The sequence below is a fragment of the Schistocerca cancellata genome, chromosome 4 (genome assembly GCF_023864275.1).
Source record: "Schistocerca cancellata isolate TAMUIC-IGC-003103 chromosome 4, iqSchCanc2.1, whole genome shotgun sequence".
Classification (NCBI taxonomy): domain Eukaryota; kingdom Metazoa; phylum Arthropoda; class Insecta; order Orthoptera; family Acrididae; genus Schistocerca; species Schistocerca cancellata.
Window position 1 is genome coordinate 691,784,930 of NC_064629.1, and position 24,937 is coordinate 691,809,866.

The 24,937-nt window shown below is 38.0% G+C and overlaps 1 protein-coding gene across 5 annotated transcripts in view; it reads left to right on the forward strand.

The window, feature by feature from the left end:
- The first annotated feature begins 23,862 nt into the window (after positions 1–23,862).
- Positions 23,863–24,937, forward strand: part of LOC126184624 (BET1 homolog) — a 40,263-nt gene continuing 39,188 nt past the window's right edge. The window contains exon 1 of one of the 5 annotated variants that reach the window (XM_049927088.1): positions 23,863–24,016. The gene's annotated coding sequence lies outside the window, so the exon portion shown is untranslated. The other 4 variants (XM_049927089.1, XM_049927091.1, XM_049927087.1 and 1 more) reach the window with 4 other exon arrangements.

A 24,937-nucleotide genomic window follows, 5' to 3' on the forward strand; every position in this document is an offset into this window, starting at 1 on the left:
GATGACAGCATGTTGAGCTGACTGATTTGATGGACGCGAATTTGTAGTGCTGGTATCTAGTTTAGGGACGTACCACATTGCGCGCATTTCCGCCGAATGGTAAAACACGCTCCTTTTCCACTAACTCAGGTCGTTCTGTTTCTACTCGGGTTGAAGAAGGTGGTGGATATGTCTTTCTCGGACTTCTGCTCAGTTCCGACTTAAATTGGAACGATCACATGCGGAAAGCTGTAGAAATGGGACCAGTTGCAAGATGTGTAGGGGGTGACTAAAACCACATTGGAATTTTACTGTGTCAGCTAGGCTCGGGAAAGGTGACTCGTTTCGGGATATGGGAGTACCAGAAATATGACTGAGTGGTGGTTGTAATCATTAAATGAATTGCCAAAAGGATCCAACAGATGTATGTGCTTGAATGGAAAGAGCGGATTCCAAATCATGGACATCATTTCTAGCAGATAGCGAAACACTAGAGATCTGAGAAGCTAGTGTACATTTTCTTACGACCTCAATCGACACATCATCTACAACTACTGTTTGTGCTCCTTCCCAATAAGTCATCGTCTATAACTCAGTGGATATGTCGCATATCCTCTGATATGGTCTCGAGACAGAATGCACTATAAAATTATCCAGCTGGGGCGGTATGATGGAGTCGAAAATACCACTTACATACCACGTTCCTTAGCCGAATCACTTTCGAAGTTCAGTGATTTTATAGCGAGGTTGGATCGTGGGCTGATAATATACATTTCTACGATCACCGTCGCGGTATTTGACCAGAAAAAAAATCACCTCATTCAGAGGTAATGTCGTACCTCAATTCGTAAAGCGGGTATATCTTTTAACATGGATACTTGTGTGCACCTGTAGAACCAAGACCGCTTGTGACAGTAACATGCAGTAGTTGTTGCGATCGAGTTTTTTGTAACATCTGGTCGAGTACGTCTCTCTTTCTAGGACACAGTGGTAGGATTGGCAAGAGTAAAACTTATGCGATATGTCCACCCATAGCTAATGTTCGGCCAGTATTATTTCGTATCGTAGGCAATCAGTTATTGACGAAGTATTATTCTTAGTAGTAGTAGTGGATGCGTGATATGTTCGCATTTGAGCACCAGGTTTAAAAAGTATGTCTTTGTGGAAAGGAAATGCCAATGTCCACCCGTAAGGAGGGTATGGATTGTGCAGTACTGTGGAGTACTGTGATAGCAAAGGGAAGAGTATGTAGAGTCGTAAGGAAGGTACAGATATTTCCATTTCCAGAGCCACAGCCTTCAGCAGGGTGTATTTCCGATACTTCGCTCATTGTCGAATGCCATTCAATTGAGCCTGTGATCATAACATTTAATTGTAAGTATAATGATAAAGTATATATGTGACCAGTTTTCGAGAATGATTCTGTGTATGCATGGCCTGTGGTGGTAATGAAAGAATTGGCTGACGGTGCTTCCCTAGGACTGGTGAGCATCGTGACATGTAGCCAGTGTGAGTGTAGGCATACGATAATTTTTTTCAGTTGCTGTACGGATATAAAAGATAACTGCACTGGTTGTGTAAACCGTGTATATATTGTATTGTAAAGTTACTGTGCATTACGTTGTGTAAAATGTGTATATATTGCATTGTAAAGTTAGTATGGTTTATGTTATGGCATGACTAGAGAGGATGACTGTGTGTCCTGTCGTGACGGACGTACAGATTCAGCACATTGATAACTGTAGGGGTATGAGAGAGACTTTTCATGTGGAAAATTATGTGCACTATAGATACTAAAGTAAAGTCGTCAAGAGGAGACATTACCTGTACATCGATCGTTTGTCATACTGTAGCAGCAATAGTAATATTTAATTGTAGTTACACAGGAAAATATCTTCCTGGCTGCCAATATTCTTGTGAGTATGATATGTATTTGATGATCTGTAGACAACTTTGTGGGTTTAACTGTCAATGAAATTTAGCAATCTGTGCAAAATAATTTTACCTTTGAAAGTCCCAGAAAGAAAAGGTGGATTGTGTTTCGATACTGGCGGCATCAGTAATTCGGCGGGTAAATTCGATAAGAGCCAATCATAATGCTCGATTCATTCCCATCCTTTGTGCTGAGATATAGGAGCCACTTCATAGCGCCGGCCGGAGTGGCCATGCGGTTCTAGGCGCTACAGTCTGGAACCGAGCGACCGCTACGGTTGCAGGTTCGAATCCTGCCTAGGGCATGGATGTGTGTGGTGTCTTTAGGTTAGTTAGGTTTCATTAGTTCTAAGTTCTAGGCGACTGATGACCTCAGAAGTTAAGTCACATAGTGCTCAGAGCCATTTGAACCATTACATAGCGGTGAGAACATTTGCCTATGTTGAGAGCAGAAAGACTATCACGTTAAGAGCGCTGGGAAGAGTGCATTCGATGTTTTAGTTGGCGAGTCGCCACACGGACGTTTCACGGGTACGCACGGCTGAACGCAGCTCGTATGTTCCATTAGGGGGAACTTTCATCTACATCCGCCGTCTGCTCGCGGCTGTGCGCGCCCCGAGAGCGTCATGAATGGCACTTAGGTCACGTATTTGGAAAGGAATTTCTTTGTTGTCAAGTACAAAAGGGATGTCCCCGCCTCAAGTGGGCAGGCGTCTGTGAGTGGTTTGACAGCTGACGACCGCATCACTTCACGCTCTAGTGGACAGGGTGGGGGGGTTGGGGGGGGGGGGGGAAGGCTATGCTTGCACACATTGATGGAATTATTTTGTGAGCTGGCCTGTAGGCTGTGCCATGCGCTGTTTGTACAGTTTACGAGTACTGAGCGTGTCTGCACATCACTGTGCTGCATTATTTAGGATCAGTTTGCAGGTCTGTACTGAAATTATTTCGGAAAATTTGGAGTTGTTTGCGTGTCTGCAGACTGTGTATTCTGACCCCAAGCATATCAGGGTGTGTGTTTTGTGTCAGTATGATAAATATATTCCATCCCTAAATAAAATGTTCTAAAATAAATAGAGTGCACTCCTTCCTAACTCTCCCCAGCAGCCCAGTGCAGCCTGAGTCATTTTCGCATCATTTTCCCCATACAGACCACTATCTGGGATTAGGTCACAGGAGGGATGACAGCACCCTCTGGTGTCAGTAATGTGTACTAGGTCAGTTGGAGTCTAGATCTCTTGGTGGAAACAATGCTTGCAAAATAAAAACTTATGTCCATAATAGGCAGAGTCGTTTTCCCGCCATTTCGCCCCATCATCTTGGATGATGTCATGCACTGTGCACGTTAGTACACTTTAGTACCCGTTAGTACACGTTAGCCTGACAACATGGTTCGGTAATGGGACGTAGGGTTCTGTTGAGGGTCGTGGTGGAGACTTTAACTATTTCCTTCCAAGTCCAGGTGGGCGTGGTATTCGCGAAAATTCATTCCAAGTCCACAGTAGTGCACTCTGGTGGTGCCAATATGTACTATGCCTTGTGATGACCATATTGTATGTCTTGGGTAACAGTACTTGCGTCATCACCTGACATCACGGTAGCGCCCTCCGGTGCCGGTACTGTGTACTAAGTCAGTTTGAATCCAGACCTCATGGCGACCCACTGTTTGCCACCATCTTGCATTTCATCAGAGATGAGAACGTCTTCTGGTGGTAGCGATGTCTACTAAGTCAGCTGGAGTCCGGAACTCATGATGAAAACACTGGATGGCTGTAGTGCATGAAAATAATTAAATAAAGACTTCTGTCCAAGTCCTTTTCCTACAAATCTTTGGAGGAGGTGGCAGTCGGGCGACTGAGGTTAGTACAAGTGTCCTTTCTTTCGCGGCATTTTCTTATATTACCAGTGAAACCCCAAGTGACCTTTGTTTACCGCCAAAATTCAAACTTGGTGTCACTTAGTAGGAGGAAGTGGCGGTCTGGTGACTTAGCTTAGTGGAGATAGACCAAGTGAGCTATCTACCCACGATTTTCTTTGCTTAGTAGAGATAACTGGGTTGTGATGCATTATCCTGTTGGAATTCAAACTTGGCGCCAGTTCGTAGGAGGTGGCGGCGGTCGGATGACTTAGGTTAGTACAAGTGCCCTATCTTCCCACAATTTTCTTAGGTTGGTAACGAAACCCTAAGTGAAATTTGTTTACTGCCTAATTTCAAACTTTGCACCAGTTCGTAGGAGTAAGTGGCGGTCGGGTGGCTTAGGTTAGTGGAGGTAGTCCAAGTGAGCTATCTTCCCTCGATTTTCTTTGCTTAGTAGAGATAACCTTGGTGTGATGAATTATCCTGTTGGAATTTGAGCTTCCCACGATTTTTTCTGGGAGGGGCATGGCACTTTCTCGCCAAATTTCAAACTTCCCGCCAAAAGCCGCCATCTTGGATGACGTCATCACCACCATCTTGAATATATCTGGCAACAATGCAACAATCTCGGAGTGAAAATCTCATTCGGGAAATATCCCCCAGGCTGTGGCTAAGCCATGTCTCCGCAATATCCTTTCTTTCAGGAGTGCTAGTTCTGCAAGGTTCGCAGGAGAGCTTCTGTAAAGTTTGGAAGGTAGGAGACGAGGTACTGGCAGAAGTAAAGCTGTGAGTACCGGGCGTGAGTCGTGCTTCGGTAGCTCATATGGTAGAGCACTTGTCCACGAAAGGCAAAGGTCCCGAGTTCGAGTCTCGGTCGGGCACACAGTTTTAATCTGCCAGGAACTTTCATATCAGCGCACACTCCGCTGCAGAGTGAAAATCTCATTCTGGTCTCCAAGTAGCTGAGCATAGCCATTTCCAGTAAATGATCAATCCACCTGGACCAGAAGACCCAGTCCATTCCATGTACACACAGCCCACCCTACATTGAGCCACCACCAGCTTGTGGAGTGCTTTGTTTCCTACTTAGATTCATTGTTTCGTGGGGTCTGCACCTTTATCAAACCCTTCCATCAGCTCTTACCCACTGAAAACGGGACTCATCTAACCAAGCTACCGTTTTTGAATCGTCTGGGGTCCAACCAATACGGTCACAAGCCCAGGAGAGTCACTGCAAGTGATGTCATGCTCTTATCACTCTTAGCTAACGCACTTGAGTCGGTTGTCTGCTGCCATAGCCTACATTAATGCCAAACTTTATCACATTGTCCAAATGGATATGTTCATCGTACGTCCCACGTCGACTTCTGTGGGTACTTCATGCAATGTTACTTGTTTGTTAGCAATGATAACTTACCTATGCCCTTGGTTGCTAAATGACGGCCGCGACCCTGTGTTGCGTGCTGTGAGTGGTAATGCCTGAACTTTGGTATTCCCGGCATACTCTTGACACTGTGGATCTCAGAATATCGAAGTCGCTAACGATTTCCGAAGTGGAATATCCCCTGCGTGTAGCTCCAACTACCATTCCGCGTTCAAGTCTTTTAATTCCTGCTGTGTGGCCATAATCACATCAGAAACCTTTTTGCGTGAATCACTTGAGTTCAAATGATAGCTCCACCAATGTATTGCCCTTTTATACCTTGTGTATGCCATACTACTAACATCTGTATATGTGCATATCGCTATCCCATTACTTTTGTTACCTCAGTATGTATATAGATCCACAGCATGATATTACATCCTGTTCAAATTTGTCTGCAGGTTTTTCTGAATTGCGAGATAGCAATGCTGACACATATTCCTCATCTGAACTACAGGAAAGGAACATTGCTCATTCTTCTGGATAGCACCACACAATCATTGGACACATGTATTTATATGTTTACAGATATCAAACTTTAAATGTTATTTAAACAACTGTGCTTATATGAACGCACACAGATGTTACACTTAAATGACCAGTTTCCTTCAGATGTTAGTTCTGGGTTTTTGATAACACTGTACACTTCAGAACTTGTGGAAGAAAGCACTTCCCATAACCCTTCACCCCTGCACAAAATAATGATATTTGTGCTTTCCGAGGAACCATTGTGGCTTGCTTTCAGTTTTGATTCGTGGAGTACAGTTTATGTTTGAAGACTTTCGCTGAACTCCCACAAACTTTGTCTTTCACTAAACATAACAACAAATTTAACGACTTATCCAGCCTTCTGTACTTTTTCCCTTATAAGTAAAGGGACTCCAAGTAATTGTTCACATTAATCCCTAATAGGTGCCTAAAGCAATATTTCCACTTTTCCATTCGCTGGCAGCACGTCTTAAGAAAGTGTCTGGTAAATTCTACAGTGCTTCAATCATTTAACAAGCCTTCCATCACTTTATTCTGGCCGCTTCTAAAAACATCTGTAACCAAATCAGTCTGGAGTTTCTTCAGTCAACTAAACACTGACCATTTCTTCTCACTACCTCTTGCAATTTGCCTTAAATTCTGAGACTGGTTCCATTGTATGTGACTAGAACACAACAATTAGTGTGGTACAGGTTCCATTACTGCTGATTATACTTTATAGAAAGCTGGAGAATCGTCAGGCATAAACACATTGGTATTTGCAGTGCCCACCCTTATTTTCATGCAACTGAAATAAAAAGACAGATGGTCCACTATGTCCACTATTTGGAAAACAAAATGTAACTGACATGGTCCACTATGTCCACTATTTGGAAAACAAAATGTAACTGACATTCCAGCACCATATTGGTCAACAACCATAACAATAAAAAGCTGAAAATCGTATTCAGTCAAGCTGTGAGTGTCATCCTCACACATTCTGTCTTCTCCATACTTTAGATGTTGTTCAGCCTGAAAGTCCATCATTATTTTAAGTATCAAGTTCTCATCCTGAAAAGTAGAATCCACTTAGATTTGCTGTTAAAAACACAGTATTGCTGGGCTATCGCATTGATGTTTCAGAATACGTCCAAGGAACATCCTGTGACAGCTGACCGAAAAAGATAAAACGTTGATAAGAGTCAGTTTAAACAAATGAACTTGATAATTTCATGTCGCATTATTTATTTTACCTGCGAGCTCCGCTCTCTCATTCCCATCCATAAACTAGAACGACTAGAACTTTCATGTAAAAAAACGGGAGGTTTCTGAAAAATAGAAGTAAAAGACCCAGACAAAACTGGACACTGGTTGCAAAGAAAATATATTTCATATATGTCAGCACTGTTTTAATGATACAAATTAAAAATAAATTTTATACACGCTAATAGACTTTTATTTTAATAACATACTTTAAAAAAACATACACATCTTGACACTGAGTCATATTCAAATACATTAAGTTTTTTCCAAAAATTCTGTAAGGATTTAAAATATAAAAAGAACAGCAAAGACTATTGTAGATGTCAAATACCTTTTGAACATGAAATTGTGGCTTCTGAGCTAAGAACATCATTATTAACTTTGTACTTATCAGAAGACCTGATATCTTGCAAGAGTTTTGACTGGTCTAATAGCAAATTTTAGAGTTCCTTACAGCTGATGTATTAGAAATAGCGATAATATTTGCAACAGCTACAATAGGTTTGGTAGTAAAACGATTCTTTTCATCAATCCAAGGGGAATAAGCGTTTGAAAAGAATAGGGAGAAATGATCATCACTACAAAAATAAGAGAAATCAGGGCTCACACAGAAAAATTTAAGAGCTCGATTTTCCTGCACGCTATTCGAGAGTGGAACGATTGAGAGACAGCTTCAAGGTGGTTCATTGAACCCTCTGGCAGTCACTTTATTGTGAATAGCAGAGTAATCACGTAGATGTAGATTAAGGGAAAAACTCACAAGCACTACTATATTTATACATGAAATGCATGCATTTTTAAGTATGTCGAATACATCACACCATTTCTTATGAGTATCCATATATTTTTTTTTTTACATTCTTCAAGTTTTCTAGAAACAGTTTTGTTCACATGTGCTAACTTATCATATAATTCGTCTTCCTGTACCTGAGCTGTTGAAGCCAAATCTATGGTCTTAAGAATTTTCAGGCTTTTTAAAACTACATTCCAAGACACAGAACTTTTCAATGTTATCCAACTGAATGGTTTCAGAAGCTTGTATGGAGAGAGAAACCTACTTTTCTAAATAGATTACAAAAGTGTCATAAAATAAATTTATAATATTTTCATATTTCGATTGAGAGATACACCTTTATTTTCTAAATTAGTTAACAATGAAGAAATAACTGAAGTTTGAAAATTAATACAATTCCCCTCACTGAGTTTTTCTTTAAGGAGTTATCGTTCATCAGCTGATTCAGTAACATAAATTTTGGTTCTTTCCTATTTTTTGATCGAATTTAAAAACATTTTAAGTTGACTTTGTGTAAAATGAAGCCAAATAAGTGACTGTGGGTTCTCAAAAAACTGGTTTAGCAATGTGGGATATCTATACTGAGACATGAAATAAGACTTTAGAAGTTTGCACATATCAAGAAATCTTATACCTTTTGGCAGCAATAACAACCATCTACTTTCAACACTACCCAGCACCTGCTTATATTCAGTAGCAAAAAAACCACTAAACGATTTAAGTTCTTCCACATGCACAATAGAAATATGAATATCTTGAAATATTTTATTTAGGCTACAACAGTTTATGTATCTCGAGGAAGAATTTCTGCACTTATTTTTACACCATTGTGTACGACATGGGCTACACAACCAACACCTTAAATGTTAATCTTGTGCAAACTTTTCAATTTGGGATAAACATTGTTTCTCCCAGCCCTCTTGCAGCCACCAAAATTTGTGTTACAGTTCTCTATGGAAAGGGGGCGATCATGTCAACTAAATTATGCTTTCTCAAGATACCCAGGACATAACTAGCTAATTTCTGCTGTTTCTCTGCTAATACTCTGTAAACAGATTATTTTGCACTGAGTAGCTTTGGTAGCTGGCACTAATTTTGATCTTTTGGGATTTGACACATAACCATCACAGACAAGTGGTTAGCGTTTTTAAGTTCTGATTGCACTAGATGAATTGATACGGCGATAAAACATTCACTAAAATCGATTCTCACGTTGTCCTGGAACATATGAATTTCTTCTCAATATGTTCTCTGACGATAAGAGCTGTGCGGTCCATTGAACAGAATAAATGGTTGTGTTTTGCAGTATGAAACATAAACAGCAGCAATGCTTTTATCTTGCTCAGTTTGTAGTCGATTCATGCTTACAAAGGAAGTTACACTACTGGAAGTTCTCACAGAAAGTGCCAACATGTGCTCCTTCTTCTTCTTAATGTCTTGTTTTATACTGGCACATACTCTATGGTCAATGAAGAAACGTGAACGACATAAAGTACATTCTACGTTCATAGATATTGCATTTCGATTCAAAGAAGAACACTGTAATAGTTTCGGAAAAAGTACATTTTCTTTCCCCGTATTAACACGCATGTGTGTTCGAATAAAGAGGACAACAAACAGTAAAATACACTGGCTTGGGCTCACCATGTCCCCATTGTTAAAAGTTGTTCACTATCTTTTATCGTTAGTTTTTGCAATGTCGTGAGTGTGTTCCACATGTTTAGGATAAAATTGTAAGAAGCATTTGTTGTCTGTTGTAGTCACTTGTGTTAGATGGACAGGTACTGCCTATTTTGTTCATACTCACACTTTTGACACACCTGACCCCTGTTCCTCATTCAGCCTTGTAATGCCATTTGATGAACTAGTTGACTGACCAGTATCCAATAGCGTCTTCCCAGTCTGGAAAGTGTGCAAAATGGCAAAGAGAGCAGTGTGCTCACAACATGCACTCCATGCTGCATCTGCCTGCTGCTGAAAGGCAGAGAGTGACTCTCAGATGGTGGATATCACTTGGGCCTTCTTAGCCTCACGAGGAATTCGTTTGGCACCTCTTTCTTTAGCACTGAAACTGAAGGAGCGATGGCAGTGATTACAATTGTACACGTTTTTCTGGCCACTTGCACTCTGAACAGTTCGTAACGTAACGAACATCCATCTCTTGTTCGTAAGAAATTTTTCACTCTTGAAAGTCTGAAAAAATGTTAAGACAGCATTTGTAAGTTATGTATTTAGGACAAAAAATGTTCACTAAAACGCGACCGACACATTAAATATAAGATACAAACCTCCGATGCTATCAAATTCTCTCTATTGGTAGCCAAACAAAAGTCATTAAATGATAGAGACCATTGAGGGCATCTAAAGCGACATGTCTGACCATTTTCGGCCGACTTGAATCTATGTACCGTTACTTGACGCCATTTAAATGAGCTGAATGTCATAAATGCAATGGACAAAGTTTATTGACTTTCACTTTTTTTTAACAGATGGTTGTCCTCAATTTCATGAACTTTCCTCATGTGGGAATAGAGAATATTTTGCATTTTAAACTCGGAACTCTATTCCTCACACTTATCGAGCGTTTTGTGTGAAGCACTCATGTTCACCAAAACAAACTAAACAATATCAAGAAACATGAACAAAATTGAACAACAAAAACGAAATAACAAAAAATAGCAACAATTAAGTAAAAACTAGCAACAGTTAAATAACATCAAAATTAATTTGCAACTATGAAAGCAGTTATGTGGATAAACTTGTTTTACTTGTATTTTTGTTGGTAGAATTTCTTGGTGTTTTGTAATTGAGATCTAATTCTACTCTAGGTACTATACTTCACTCACTGAAATACAAGATAAATATTTTCCATTGCTAGTTTTGAGGAACATCAATTTGTGCTTCACACTCTGTAGCAGGTTCCAGTGATGCTTCCTGCATCTTGAATACTGTAATTTTTTCTGCATTCATAATTGATTTCATCGACTGATTTTGATTTGGTCCCATTTGATTGCATTATGTACAGATTGTATAGTGTAAAACAACATACTATTAGTCATTTAAATACATCATACTACAGTATTTCCAACTGATTACAGTACATATGTACATTAATAACTCCATTCCTCATTTTTTTACATATACAATCCACTATGGTGTAAAATTCTTTTTCCATTAAGTGATCCTTCTGAAGTTTCTGGAATGTTCTTTGCTCATACTATCCTGTAGACTCTTGGGAAGATGCTTCATCAGTTGTACATCTGAGTATCAAGGAGCTTTTTCAGCAACTCTCAGTCTGTGAGGTATACTTCTCAGCTGACCTTTATTTCTTGTGTCATATCAATGAATATCTGCATTTTTTTTCTGATGATGAATTGCCTATGATTGATGAACTTATTGTTTTGTACATGTAAATCGGTGGAAACATCAGTATTTTTAGATTACAGAAGGCAGTTCTATGTGCTTCTGTTTTTTTTTCAAAATGATCCTAATGTCCTTTTCTGAAACACAAAAATTCTTGTTGTGTTATTGCTGTTAGAGTTTCCCCAAACAGTAAATCCAAATTTTAAGTATGGTTCAAATAGAGCAGGTACCTGATTTCAGATATGTATCCAGATTCTGTTGTCACTTACTGTTTTCTGTCAAGGTCAAATGATTTTATCCATTGCAATGCATGTTCCTTTGTTGGTGATATGACTGTGTATCATAGTGTATAGAACAGCATACACCGAGAGAGGTGGCGCAGTTGTTAGACACTGGACTCGCATTCGGGAGGACGACGGTTCAATCCCGCGTCCGGCCATCCTGATTTAGATTTTCCGTGATTTCTCTAAATCGCTCCAGGCAAATGCCGGGATGGTTCCTTTGAAAGGGCATGGCCGAATTCCTTCCCCGTCCTTCTGTAATCCTATGAGACCGATGACATCGCTGTCTGGTCTCCTTCCCCAAAAACAACCAACCAACCAACAGCATACATCACGAACGTGCAGAAGTTAAATATTTAACTGTTTTGTTAATAAATTACACTTTGACATTGTCAAAAGCCAAGAAGTGATTTTCTTTTCTTTTGTAGCCCTGCCCTCACTCAGTATCCTGTTCCCTAGCTCCTCTCTGGGTAAACAATATAGTTAAGTAATGAATGGCATGTTTTTCAATTAGTACTGTGGGGGTAATGGTATCAAAAGGTTTAGACAAATCCAGAAATATAAGAGACACAGAGTTGTTTTTATCTAATGCATCTATTATAGGTTCTATTAGGCCGGAGATAGATTTTCTGTAGATGTCCCTTCTTGTAAACCATGTTGTGCTGGAATAAGAATCATAAGTTTCACTAGGAATGTGGTCACCCTACTACACAGGAGCATCTATAGTATTTTTGCGAAATGAAAGATTAAATATACTGGTCTGTAGTTATTTGGATCTTCTTTGTCACTTATCTTATATATTGGTAATACTTCACTTATTTTTATTTTTTCTGGAAATACTCCTTCTCTGAATCAGGTGTTTGCTATATTATAAAACAGGTTCTGTTATTTCTTCATTCACATACTTTATTAGATAATTTGATAGTTCATCATCTCCTACAGACTTCTTAGGTTTTTATTTCTGAATTACATTTATGAATTCTGTTTTTGTTACTCGTTCTAGAATGCTTTGACCCCTGGCGATTTCTTTCCACTTTTAAATTTTTCATGGCATCTATAAAATTGTTGTTGAGTATATTAGCGATTTTTGTTCCATCTCTTACCATATTGTTCTCAGTTTGCACTGTCCTAATCAGATTTCTATCCTTCACACTATTTTTACTACATTTTTCAGTGTTGATTATATCCCAAGCTCTTTTACATCTGTCCTTTGAATTTGCTATGGCTCTGTTTATTGAACTGGGTTTTGCTTCTCTTATTGATTGCCTGTATTTCTTCTTACACTGTTTCTACGTCTCCATGTTCCCTGTTTGCTGAGTTCCTTCGCTCTAGTCGTGAGTTCAATTAATTCTTTGGTATTCCATTGCCTACTGTGACTTAGCATTTTCTGACAGCCCATTTTTGGAGAAGACTGTATGAAATTTTGCATTAATACATTACAAAATGCATCATACTTCTCATTTGTCCTCTGTGCTTTCATTGTTTCAGTCAATCTTCTTTCCTCAGTGTTATTTTAAAAATGTTCATGTTTTGTATATTTGTAGTCCTCACACTTCTATTGTCTTGCTTTGTTGCTGTTTTTGAGCACCCATCTTTGTAGACACAAATCATTAATTCATGATGATCAGAGACTGCTGTTTGCAGAACTTTTACTTCACACTTTTTATTTTCAATGTTAGTGATAATGGACTCCATGAAGATTTAAAACAAATGTCAGGGTTCTTTTAATTCTTGTTTTAGTTTGATTCTTTAGCCATATCTGTGTTGTAGTCTCCACATATTACAACATACTTCTTTTAAACTTCAGTAATAATTTTGCTAGTTTTTTCTGCAATGTTACCACTTGGAAGCCTGTATACACAGAATATTCGTAGTTCTTCACTCGTTATGCCAGTAATTTCAGAATCTTTTTCAATGCAAGCTGGAAGGTTTATACATTTACAGTGCTGAGTATCTTGTAAACTACTAACTTCCTTCTTGTATATAGCACCACCTCCACCTTTATATTTTGGTCTACACAAATAATTAATGATATCATAGTCTCCTATGATTAGATTGTAAAGTTCTGCTTCATGTAGTCCATGCTTACTAAGGCATAAGACATCTGTTTGTGGTTCATTCAGAAGCACTTCCACTCCTTGTTTTTTGTTGACTAAATATTTAATGTTTGGTACACGACTTTAATATTAATTTCCTTTGAAAACTTCTGTATTGCTGAAAATCTCTTCTAGTTGGATACTGACACTTGATGATATTGTATTCGTTATTATTTGTTTTGTCCTACTTCTCTTTCGTCGCCTGTGGAATAAAAAATATTTTGGTAAGACATGGGGAACTGCTCATACTCTTTGACAAGCATGATTTCCTGTCAGAGAGGTCAACGTTCGTAGTAACTAATGGAAAGTCACTGAGTAAAATAGAACTGATTTCTGACGTTTCCCAAGGTAGTTTATAGACCTTCTGCTGTTCCCTATCTACTTATATAAACGATTTTGGAGACAATCTGAGCAACCATTTACGGTTCTTTGCAGATGGTGCTGTCGATTATCGTTTATTAAAATCATCAGAAGATCAAAATAAATTGCAAAACGATTTCTGTGTAGAATGAAAATTGGCAATTTACTCTAAACAATGGAAACTGTGAGATTATCCCCATCAGTGCCGACAGGAATCCGTTAAACTTCGGTTACACGATAAATCAATCAAATCTAAAGGTCGTAAATTCGACACAACTTCAATGGAAAGCACACAGAGAAAATATTGTGGGGAAGGTGAACTAAAGACTAAGTTTTGTTACCGGAACACTAAGAAGGTGCAACAGATCTGCAGAAGAGACTGCTACATTACACTTGTCCGTTCACTTTTGGGGTACTTCTGAACAGTGTGGGATCCTTAACGGACTTCACAGAGAAAATTCAAAGAAAGGAAGCACGTTTTGTATTATCAAGAAATAAGGGAGAGAGCGTGCTGGTCATGTTACTGGATTTGGGGTGGACATCATTGAAACAAAGACGTTTCTCGTGGGACCTTCTCACGAAATTTCAATCAACTACTTTCTCCTCCAAATGCGAAAATAAAATATTTTGTTGACGGCGACCTATATAGAGAGAAACGATCATCATAATAGAATAAGGAAATCAGATCTCGCGTGAAAAGAGTGTAATAACAGAGAATTATTGCAAAGGTGGTTTGATGAACCCTCCACCAGTGTGGTTTGCAGAGTACCCATGCAGATATATATGTACTTCGTGAGAATAAGGTACTAGTCGTGTTTCGCAGGAATGATATGTTCTGAATCCATGTTGACTATTTGTCAATAAGTCGTTTTCTTCGAAGTGATTTATAATTTTGAAGGCAGTATATGTTCAAAAACCCAACTGCAAACTGTCGTTAGTGGTATGGGTCTATAATTCAGCAGATTACTCCTATTTCCTCTGTGTGGGCTTGGTCGATGGGCTATAGTAATAATAATTAATAATAATAATAATAATAACCCCCGTGGAGGCCCGGGAAAAGAATAGGCCTCCGGTATGTTCTGCCAGTCGTAAAAGGCGACGAAAAGAACAAACCACTAGAAGGGCTAACCCCCCTTTTAGTGTGATTACTTGGTTCAGGATAGAACTAAAGAAGCCTCGGACAAGCGCCGTCATGGTCGGGGACGACGCTTGAACCCTATGCCCGCCCACAATGGTAACGACACTGCTAGCCAACTGCAAAACGATTTAAATCCAAATAGAGGTGTTTTGCAGGATATGATTCCTGCAACCACCCTAGAAGGAAAACAAAGACAGAGGATGAGATGGTCAGATGAAGCTAATCGACACCTCATGTTCTGCTATTACCAAGCAACAAACCTAGGAACCAACACAACTGGATACAGATCACAAGTATATACAATATTTATTACCAGATACCCGGAATTAAAATTTTTAACAGAACAACGACTAGCTGATCAGATCCGTGTAATAATAAAAAATAACAGGATACCCCAGTCAGAATTAGAAAACATCAAACAACAAGTACAACAAATACTGGAACAAAATAATGTGCAATCAGAAGAAGAAGAAAATACAGTAATGGACTCAAACATCCCAGAGCAAACAAACAAAGAACAACACGCATCAATTAAACAATCAGAGGAAAACGAAATCTTAAGACAGCCACCAGAACAAGCACAAATAGAACACGAAGAGACACACGTGTTAGATATAGAAGAGAAATTTCAGCTGACATATATAGAATACAAAGACACAAATACAGACATTAGACCATTCTTGCATAGACAGCCAAATAACCCACAAGTCGAAACAACAATAAAAACTATCAACACAATCATACACAACAAAATAAATGAAAATACAACTATGAAAGAGTTACAACTACTGGTTTATATAGGAGCACACACTACACTAAGTATACACACTAGGCAGAGATCAGAACAAACCAACACACAGAAGAAGCCCACAAAACTAGCATGGCAACACAGGCTACAGATCAGAATAGAAAAACTGAGAAAAGACATTGGACAGCTAACACAATTTATAAGAAATGAAATATCAGACAAAAAACGAAAAAGGTTAGGTAAAATCTCACAACAAGAAGCAATAGAGCAATTAGATGAAAAGAAGCAGAAATTACAAGCATTGGCCAAACGACTTAGAAGATACAAAAAAAGTGAAAATAGAAGGAAACAAAACCAAACATTCAGCACAAACCAAAAGAGATTTTACCAAACAATAGATAACACACACATTAAAATAGACAATCCACCAAACCTAACAGACATGGAACACTTCTGAAGCAACATATGGTCAAACCCGGTACAACATAACAGGCATGTACAGTGGATACAAGCAGAAACAGACTCATACAAGATGATACCACAAATGCCTGAAGTGATAATTTTGCAACATGAAGTCACCCGAGCAATTAATTCTACACACAATTGGAAAGCCCCTGGAAATGATAAAACAGCAAATTACTGGCTAAAGAAGTTCACCTCAACACATTCACATCTCACTAAATTATTTAACAGTTACATTGCAGACCCATACACATTCCCTGATACACTTGCACATGGAATAACCTATCTGAAACCTAAAGATCAAGCAGACTCAGCAAACCCAGCTAAATATCGCCCCATAACATGCCTACCAACAATCTACAAAATATTAACTTCAGTCATTACACAGAAATTAATGACACATACAACACGGAACAAAATTATAAATGAAGAACAAAAAGGCTGCTGCAAAGGAGCACGAGGATGTAAAGAGCAACTGATAATAGATACAGAGGTGACATATCAAGCTAAAACTAAACAAAGGTCCCTACACTACGCATACATTGATTACCAAAAAGCCTTTGATAGTGTACCCCACTCATGGTTACTACAGATATTGGAAATATACAAAGTAGATCCTAAATTGATACAGTTTCTAAACATAGTAATGAAAAACTGGAAAACCACACTTAATATCCAAACAAATTCAGATAACATCATATCACAGCCAATACAGATTAAACATGGAATATACCAAGGAGACTCATTAAGCCCTTTCTGGTTCTGTCTTGCTCTGAACCCACTATCCAACATGCTAAATAATACAAATTATGGATACAATATTACTGGAACATACCCACACAAAATCACACATTTGCTATACATGGATGATCTAAAACTACTGGCAGCAACAAATCAACAACTCAACCAATTACTAAAGATAACAGAAGTATTCAGCAATGATATAAATATGGCTTTTGGAACAGACAAATGTAATAAAAATAGCATAGTCAAGGGAAAACACACTAAACAAGAAGATTACGTATTGGATAACCACAGCGACTGCATAGAAGCGATGGAAAAAACAGATGCCTATAAATATCTAGGATACAGACAAAAAATAGGAATAGATAATATAAATATTAAAGAAGAACTAAAAGAAAAATATAGACAAAGACTAACAAAAATACTGAAAACAGAATTGACAGCAAGAAACAAAACAAAAGCTATAAATACTTATGCTATACCAGTATTCACCTACTCATTTGGAGTAGTGAAATGGAGTGACACAGACCTAGAAGCACTCAATACACTTACACGATCACAATGCCACAAATATAGAATACATCACATACATTCAGCAACAGAAAGATTCACATTAAGCAGAAAGGAAGGTGGAAGGGGATTTATAGATATAAAAAACCTACATTATGGACAGGTAGACAATTTAAGAAAATTCTTTCTAGAACGAGCAGAAACTAGCAAAATACACAAAGCAATCACTCATATAAATACATCAGCGACACCATTGCAATTTCATAACCACTTCTAGAACCCTTTAGATCACATAACATCAACAGATACAAAGAAAGTAAATTGGAAAAAGAAAACACTACATGGCAAGCACCTGTATCATCTAACACAGCCACACATAGATCAAGACGCATTCAACACATGGCTAAGAAAAGGCAATATAAACAGTGAGACGGAAGGATTCATGATTGCAATACAGGATCAAACAATAAACACCAGATATTACAGCAAGCATATTATTAAAGATCCCAATACCACAACAGATAAATGCAGACTTTGCAAACAGCAAATAGAAACAGTAGATCACATCACAAGCGGATGTACAATACTAGCAAATACAGAATACCCCAGAAGACATGACAATGTAGCAAAAATAATACATCAACAACTTGCCATAAAACATAAACTAATAAAACAACACGTTCCCACATACAAGTACACACCACAAAATGTACTGGAGAATGATGAATACAAATTATACTGGAACAGAACGATTATAACAGATAAAACAACACCACATAACAAACCTGACATCATACTCACCAATAAAAAGAAGAAATTAACACAACTAATTGAAATATCCATACCCAACACAACAAATATACAGAAGAAAACAGGAGAAAAATTTGAAAAATACATCCAACTGGCTGAGGAAGTCAAGGACATGTGGCATCAGGATAAAGTTGACATTATACCAATTATACTATCAACTACAGGAGTCATACCTCACAATATCCACCAGTACATCAATGCAGTACAGCTACATCCAAACATATATATACAACTACAAAAATCTGTAATTATTGATACATGTTCAATTATCCGAAAGTTCCTAAATGGAATATAACATACACCATACAGTTACAAGGAAGTCACGCTTGATCAAGGTCCGCGTCACGTTCCATTTTTAACCAGACTTAACAGTCTGAGAAAGTAAAGAAAAAGAAATAATAATAATAATAATTTTATTGTCTCTAAGCCATTACAGCAATAGACAAAGTCATACACATAATACAATACAGTACAGTACATGCTATAGAAGGACAGAATTGTTAAGAACTTTACAGTTTAATATCACAGGTCATGAAATCCTTTATATTGTAGAATGGGCTTACAACTAACCAGTCATAAAGTGTTTGTTTGTATTGTTGCTCTGGTAAATTTTGTATAGCTTGTGGAAGTTTGTTAAATACTTTGTGGCCCATAAGTTCATAACTGTTAACTGATTTTGACAGTCTATGGTAGGGCGTATAGATAGAGCTGTTTGTCCTAGTGCTGTAACAATGTATATTTGCCTTGCGTTTTACTTTAGGTAAGTTCTTTTTTGTGTATATTAAAACATAATAAATATATAGGTTTATTACTGTCATGATTTTTTGGTTGAGTAAACAAAGGTTTACAATGAGCCTTGTATGGTGAGCCTGTAATTATCCTAATAGCTTTCTTTTGCAGCAATAGTACATCATGCACACAAGTGGCGTTTCCCCATAAAATAATGCCATAGGATATGATGCTTTGGAAAAATGAGTAGTAAGATACTCTAACATAATTTTTAGGTACACAGTACATTAATCGCCTTAACAAATAGATTACCCTAGACAATTTACCGCTAATATACTTAATATGTGGATTCCAAGAAAGTTTACCATCCAAATATACCCCCAAAAATTTAACACAACTAGGATCATCTGATGGAAACTTGTCTTTTAAACTAAATAGCATCTGCTGGGTTTTGCTTTCATTAAGCAAGAACCCATTTGCTTTAAACCAGAGTGAAGCTTGCTCAATTGTCTCTGTAACACATGTTTTAAGGCTATTAAGATCATTACTGCTGTTCAGAAACGTTGTATCATCAGCATAGAGTACTGTTCTGCATTTAATAAATGATGGCAGGTCATTTATCATTATTAGGAAAAGGAAAGGGCACAGCACGGATCCCTGCGGAACACCTACCTTAACTTGTTTTAGGACATTTCTCTCACAACACAGACGGCTTCCTTACAGTTTTGTAAATATGATCTTAATAGCTTAAGGCTGTTACCTTTAACACCATAAAAGTCAATTTTTTGAGTAGTAGTGTATGTTCTACACAGTCAAAGGCTTTGCTTAGGTCACAGAAAGTCACTTGGGCTAAGCATTTATCTTCAAATACTTGATGGATGTATTTAACAACATTGTCTATGGCATCAATGGTTGACAGGTTTTTCCTAAAGCCATACTGTGATCCACTTATTAATCCTATGTTATCAAAGTAAACAGATAATTGTTGGTAAATTATGCATTCTAGAACTTTTGAGAAAACTGGGACTGTGGATATTGGCCTGTAACTTGAGACAGAATTTTTATCTCCTTTTTTATGTATTGGAACTACCCTAGACAGTTTAAGCTCATCAGGGAAAAAATCCTCCAGTATACACTTGTTTATACAATATGTTAGGGGGTACACTATACAGTCTATTACTTTCTTCAGCATGTTACAAGACAGGTCATATATGTCTACACTGTCTGATGGTTTTAACTGCTTCACTATTCTTAACACAAAACCAGGTGAGACCTCAGAAAAATTGAAGGTACTTGTGTTTGTTGATGACTTAGCAATATTTTTTGACAGTAATTGTGATGAGCTGATTTCAGGTTTAAGTATAGCACTTTCTACTTCCTCAACTGATTTAATAAAAAAGTCATTAAATTCCTGGGGAGATATACTAATTTTGTCACTTCTATTATCTTTGTAGACACTATTTATTAGAGTCCATGCTGCTTTGCACTTATTGGTGGATTTCTCAATACTTCTGAGATTGTGTGCTTGTTTGGCTTCCACAATTGCTTTTTTGTACTCATTCCTAGATCTAACATAGGCTAATTTAGCATGGTTGGTTTTCAGATTTTTATAAATATTGTACAACAACATAACTTGATTTTTCATAGTAGACAGCTGTTTTGTATACCATGTATTTTGTATATTTGGAACTTTTGCTTTTAGGACTCTGTCAGTTACTTTGCATTTCTTTATTGGTATGCAATCATTAAAGTTTCCAAAAAATGCTTTGAGAAACCTATCAAATAGTACCTTTGCTGGCAGATAATTGCTTAGAGTATAATGTGTCTCATCATAACACAGGCCAAACCAGTCTCTGTTGAAAGGGACATACGAAACCTGTCAATTTTCTCATCTGTGACTGGTCTAGTGACCACAACTTCTGGGACAAGCTTATTTACATTACTCTTATCAAGAGGGAACCTACTTGTATAATTTAAAGATACTGAATCATATCAGAATATGGAAATACTGTCACAAAACATGATTCTTCTGTTGTTTTAAAATATACAAAAATATTGTCAAGACATGCATGTTCTCTTGTAGGTTTGTTATTGACTGAATGTAAGTTGCACTGTCTTAGTAGGTTTTGGAGTTCAGTGACAGTACGTTTTTGTGTTGTGACATCGAATTCAGCATTCACATCTCCACCTATCACAATATCATAATGTATCCATCTAGTATCTGTAAGTACATGTAACAGCAGGTCCAGTTTTTCTAAAAATACATTGTTTATACCCTTAGGTGACCTGTACAGGGAAATTACAACTAACTTAAAACTGTCTATTACTATACCAGCAGCTTCAAAGTTCTGTTCATCACACAGAAAATCTAGATCTAATCTATTGAATGTACCGCTAAGTGACTTGTTAACATATATTGCCACACCACCTCTTAAATGCAATTTTCTGCAGTAGCTACTGGCTAGATTATAATTATCAAATTTAATAAATGTAAGAGATCAATACACTAAGCAGATTCAGAAGGATGTAGGTTGCAGTAGGTACTGGGAGATGAAGAAGCTTGCACAGGACAGAGTAGCATGGAGAGCTGCATCAAACCAGTCTCAGGACTGAAGACCACAACAACAACAACAACAAGTTCACTCTCACTAGCCCAGTGTTCACTTAAACAAAAGATATCAAACTTATTTTCTAATCCAAAGTCATTGACAATAAATTCTTTATCCCTTACTCCTTCAATGTTAAGATAACAGATTATAAAATCAAACCTGTCTTTCTTTACAGATGCACTATTTTGCTGAGAGGCTATTAAATCTCTGGCACTATTTGTCTTATGGGCTTCTTCCCCTTGCTGCCTTCTACTAAAAAATCCTTTAGACGTAATGGAGGTACAGTTTTCCGTTTGCCCGCTACACTTGATACTGCTTCTACTCTTGGAGGTCTCTTCGCTACTTCTTGTTCATGGCATGATCTAAGTGGCTGGGTTCCCACTGTAGGTAGTTCAAATGTTGCTGCAGAATGGACAGCTGGATCACCTGTTGCTACACTTGTTGCTGAATATGCTGCCACTTTTGCTGTTTCTGTTATCTTAGTTCCTGAATGAGGTGTCCTGCCTGTTGTAACTGTAGTTACAGCTTCTTCTCTCCCAGCACATTCTTTTGTAATCAGTGATACCTGATGTTGTGTTACTGCTGCAACTGGAGAACATGGTAGGGAAGATACTTTGCAGGGGTCCTTTACCATTGGTAGTGGAATAGGATCACTTTTCTTACATCTAGGAGAAACACTATCCACTACCATTTTGATCTTTTGAGTGAGCAGCGATTTGCCCCATTTATTTAAATGCATACCATGTGTTGTGAAGTGCTGTCTTTCAAGATCGTCAATACCGAGGAAAAAAGCATTTGAAGTGGTCTTGCAGATCTTTTTATACACCCTGTTTGCTTTTTGGATTTCTCTGTTCACACAAGAAGATTCAGTACGGTCATGTCTGTGTGGAATGCCTACAACAATAACTTTTTGATCCTCTGTTGTACATAGCGCATCTCTTAGCACTCTGTTTGCTACTATTAGTTCATCCTTATATACATCGTTTGCGCCGCCCAATATTACAATGCATTCACTTTGTGTCATGTGATTATTGTTTTTATAGTTTTTCAAAACTTCTTTTAGGCCTGCTCCAGGTTTCACAACACTTGTAACATTGAGATTCTGCTGGAAACGAAGAATTCCTGCAATTCCTTCCGTAATGAGATGTTGAAATCGATTTCTTAACGGAACTTTTAACGCACTGGAAACAAATTTAGGTTTTGCATATTTCTTTGGTTCACTGCACTCCTGAAGTTGACCGAGTTCCTTATGTGATGGGTCAGATAGACTTTTAATAATGTTTTCCAACAACAGAGCATGTTCTCTTGTGGCTTTCAGTTCTTTCTGCAGTGATTCGAGTACTATGATTTCACGATTTGCGTGGCACATTTCGCTCGCTGCCAGACGTCCGTTACACTTTGTTCCACACGTACACGAAATGTTTTCTTGATTTATTTTCGCGAAGCACTGCGAATGATACCAAATATGCAACACTGAACAAATTCTAATGCCACTTGATACGATTTTGTCGCATAACTTGCACCTTATTGACGCTAAATACTCGCAATTTATGGACCGATTTACTACCACATCTATATGCGTCGCCATCTTAGAAACCAAGTTTTGTTTGTTTCTGAATTTTCAATGCCTTACCTGAAAGCAGAGGAGGTCGCAATACCACAAATTTTGCTTACATATTTCTTCGACCCCGTCGTCAGATCGAATGGATTTCATTACATTGCTTAGCTCTTTGCGGCAAACAGTCCGCAACGAATTTTCTTCTGGTTTCCCTATTTACCGTAGGGTCAACAGCCTGTAATTTCTCTTGCAAAGAATTATAAGCAGGTGCCCTCTTAGCTCCATCGCTGTATCCCTTCCTTTTAATTTTTCACAAGCATGTGTTACTCTTATAATTTTTAATAAATTCACCATTGAACTCTATACCGGTCTGACGTGTGTTTGCCATTTCGAGGTTAATCGTGCACACACATGTGAGGAAACACTAGACTGAACAAACTGCTAATTCAAATACGTTTCTCCTTCCCACACGTTACAAGTTGTCTGCGCAGACGTGGTTGGTGCCCACAGACATGAGCAATTTTGCTCAAACGTCTTTAACTCCCAACTTCCACGTTTGCGCACATTTCATATCTGCACAAATCTCCTATCCACACACATCATTCTATCTGCGTAGATGTTTTGTGCGTAGATAGACGGTTGCGTGTGGACAAGCCTTTAAATGAATATGCATGAATGCTACTCTAGCCTTGGTAAGAAAAGACAATAATGCCTCGTATCGATTTGTCTGCGCAGACGTCATGTGCGCAGACAGACCTTTGCGTGGGGGCGGGCCTAGAAGACAGTACGCGTGTATACTACTACAGCTTTTGGTCTGATAAGAAAAGAATTCCTGTACAACTCTCTTCCCAATCAACTCTTTCGTTATTTCTCGAATAACTGCACCTATAAAGTAAGCAATGGCCAGAGTATCATTCAGTGAGTTGTAAGACGCATAAAATACATAAAACAAAACAAAAAACAATCTAGAAAAAAAAGTAAAGTGCTGAAAGTTGCTACTTTAGACACAGCTGCTGACAGCGTCGATGTTGTAGATTATCGGTTCTTTCCGTGGAAGTTCGGGATCTTGGAGACAGTAGGGGTTAGCCACGAGTTGGAACAGGTGATCAGCTGTTTTCCCACATTGTGTGTCTTTTCAAAGAAGTTACTTTGTGTGGACGTGTCTATGACAGCGTCACTGGGGGTGTTTTGAAACAGTGTTTGTGGTAAATGTTAAAGGTGTAGTGTTTACATCTGTAAGGGTTCAATTAATATTTGCGAAGTGTTTACAAACGTATTGGTGACCAGGTTAGTAGAGCGTTATGCATACTAAAACATAAAACTTTTCAAATATTTACAGCGACTATAAAGTTTTTGTTTGGAATTTTTCTTTGAGCGCGACATATGTGTTTTAACCAATCTTCAAACTTTAATCCGAACCGTTCTGCTTTAAATAGTATATAACCTGCTTTCAAATTTCGAGTGAAAACTTGTAGAGTCACATACAATACGTTCGAGTGAAAACTTGTAGAGTCACATTCAATACGATTACTGTTCACCGGAACAGGCTGACGCAATCGAAGTCTAAAGCCTGTCGCTTAAACGCAAGCACATTAAAATCTGCTACGAATGCTGGGTGTAATGCGTTAACTCTGTGAAGTTCTGTATAGAGTGAAATAAAAAGCGAGAAAAGCGTGGTGCTTGATATGTGAACAAGTGTTGACATTTTTCTCTTCAATAAGAGTGAGTTTCCTACCAAGAGTCTGTATTGTTTGGATCGGCTTCTCAGTTTTTGCTCACTCACGGTAGAGCATTTTCTGTGAATAAAAATGAA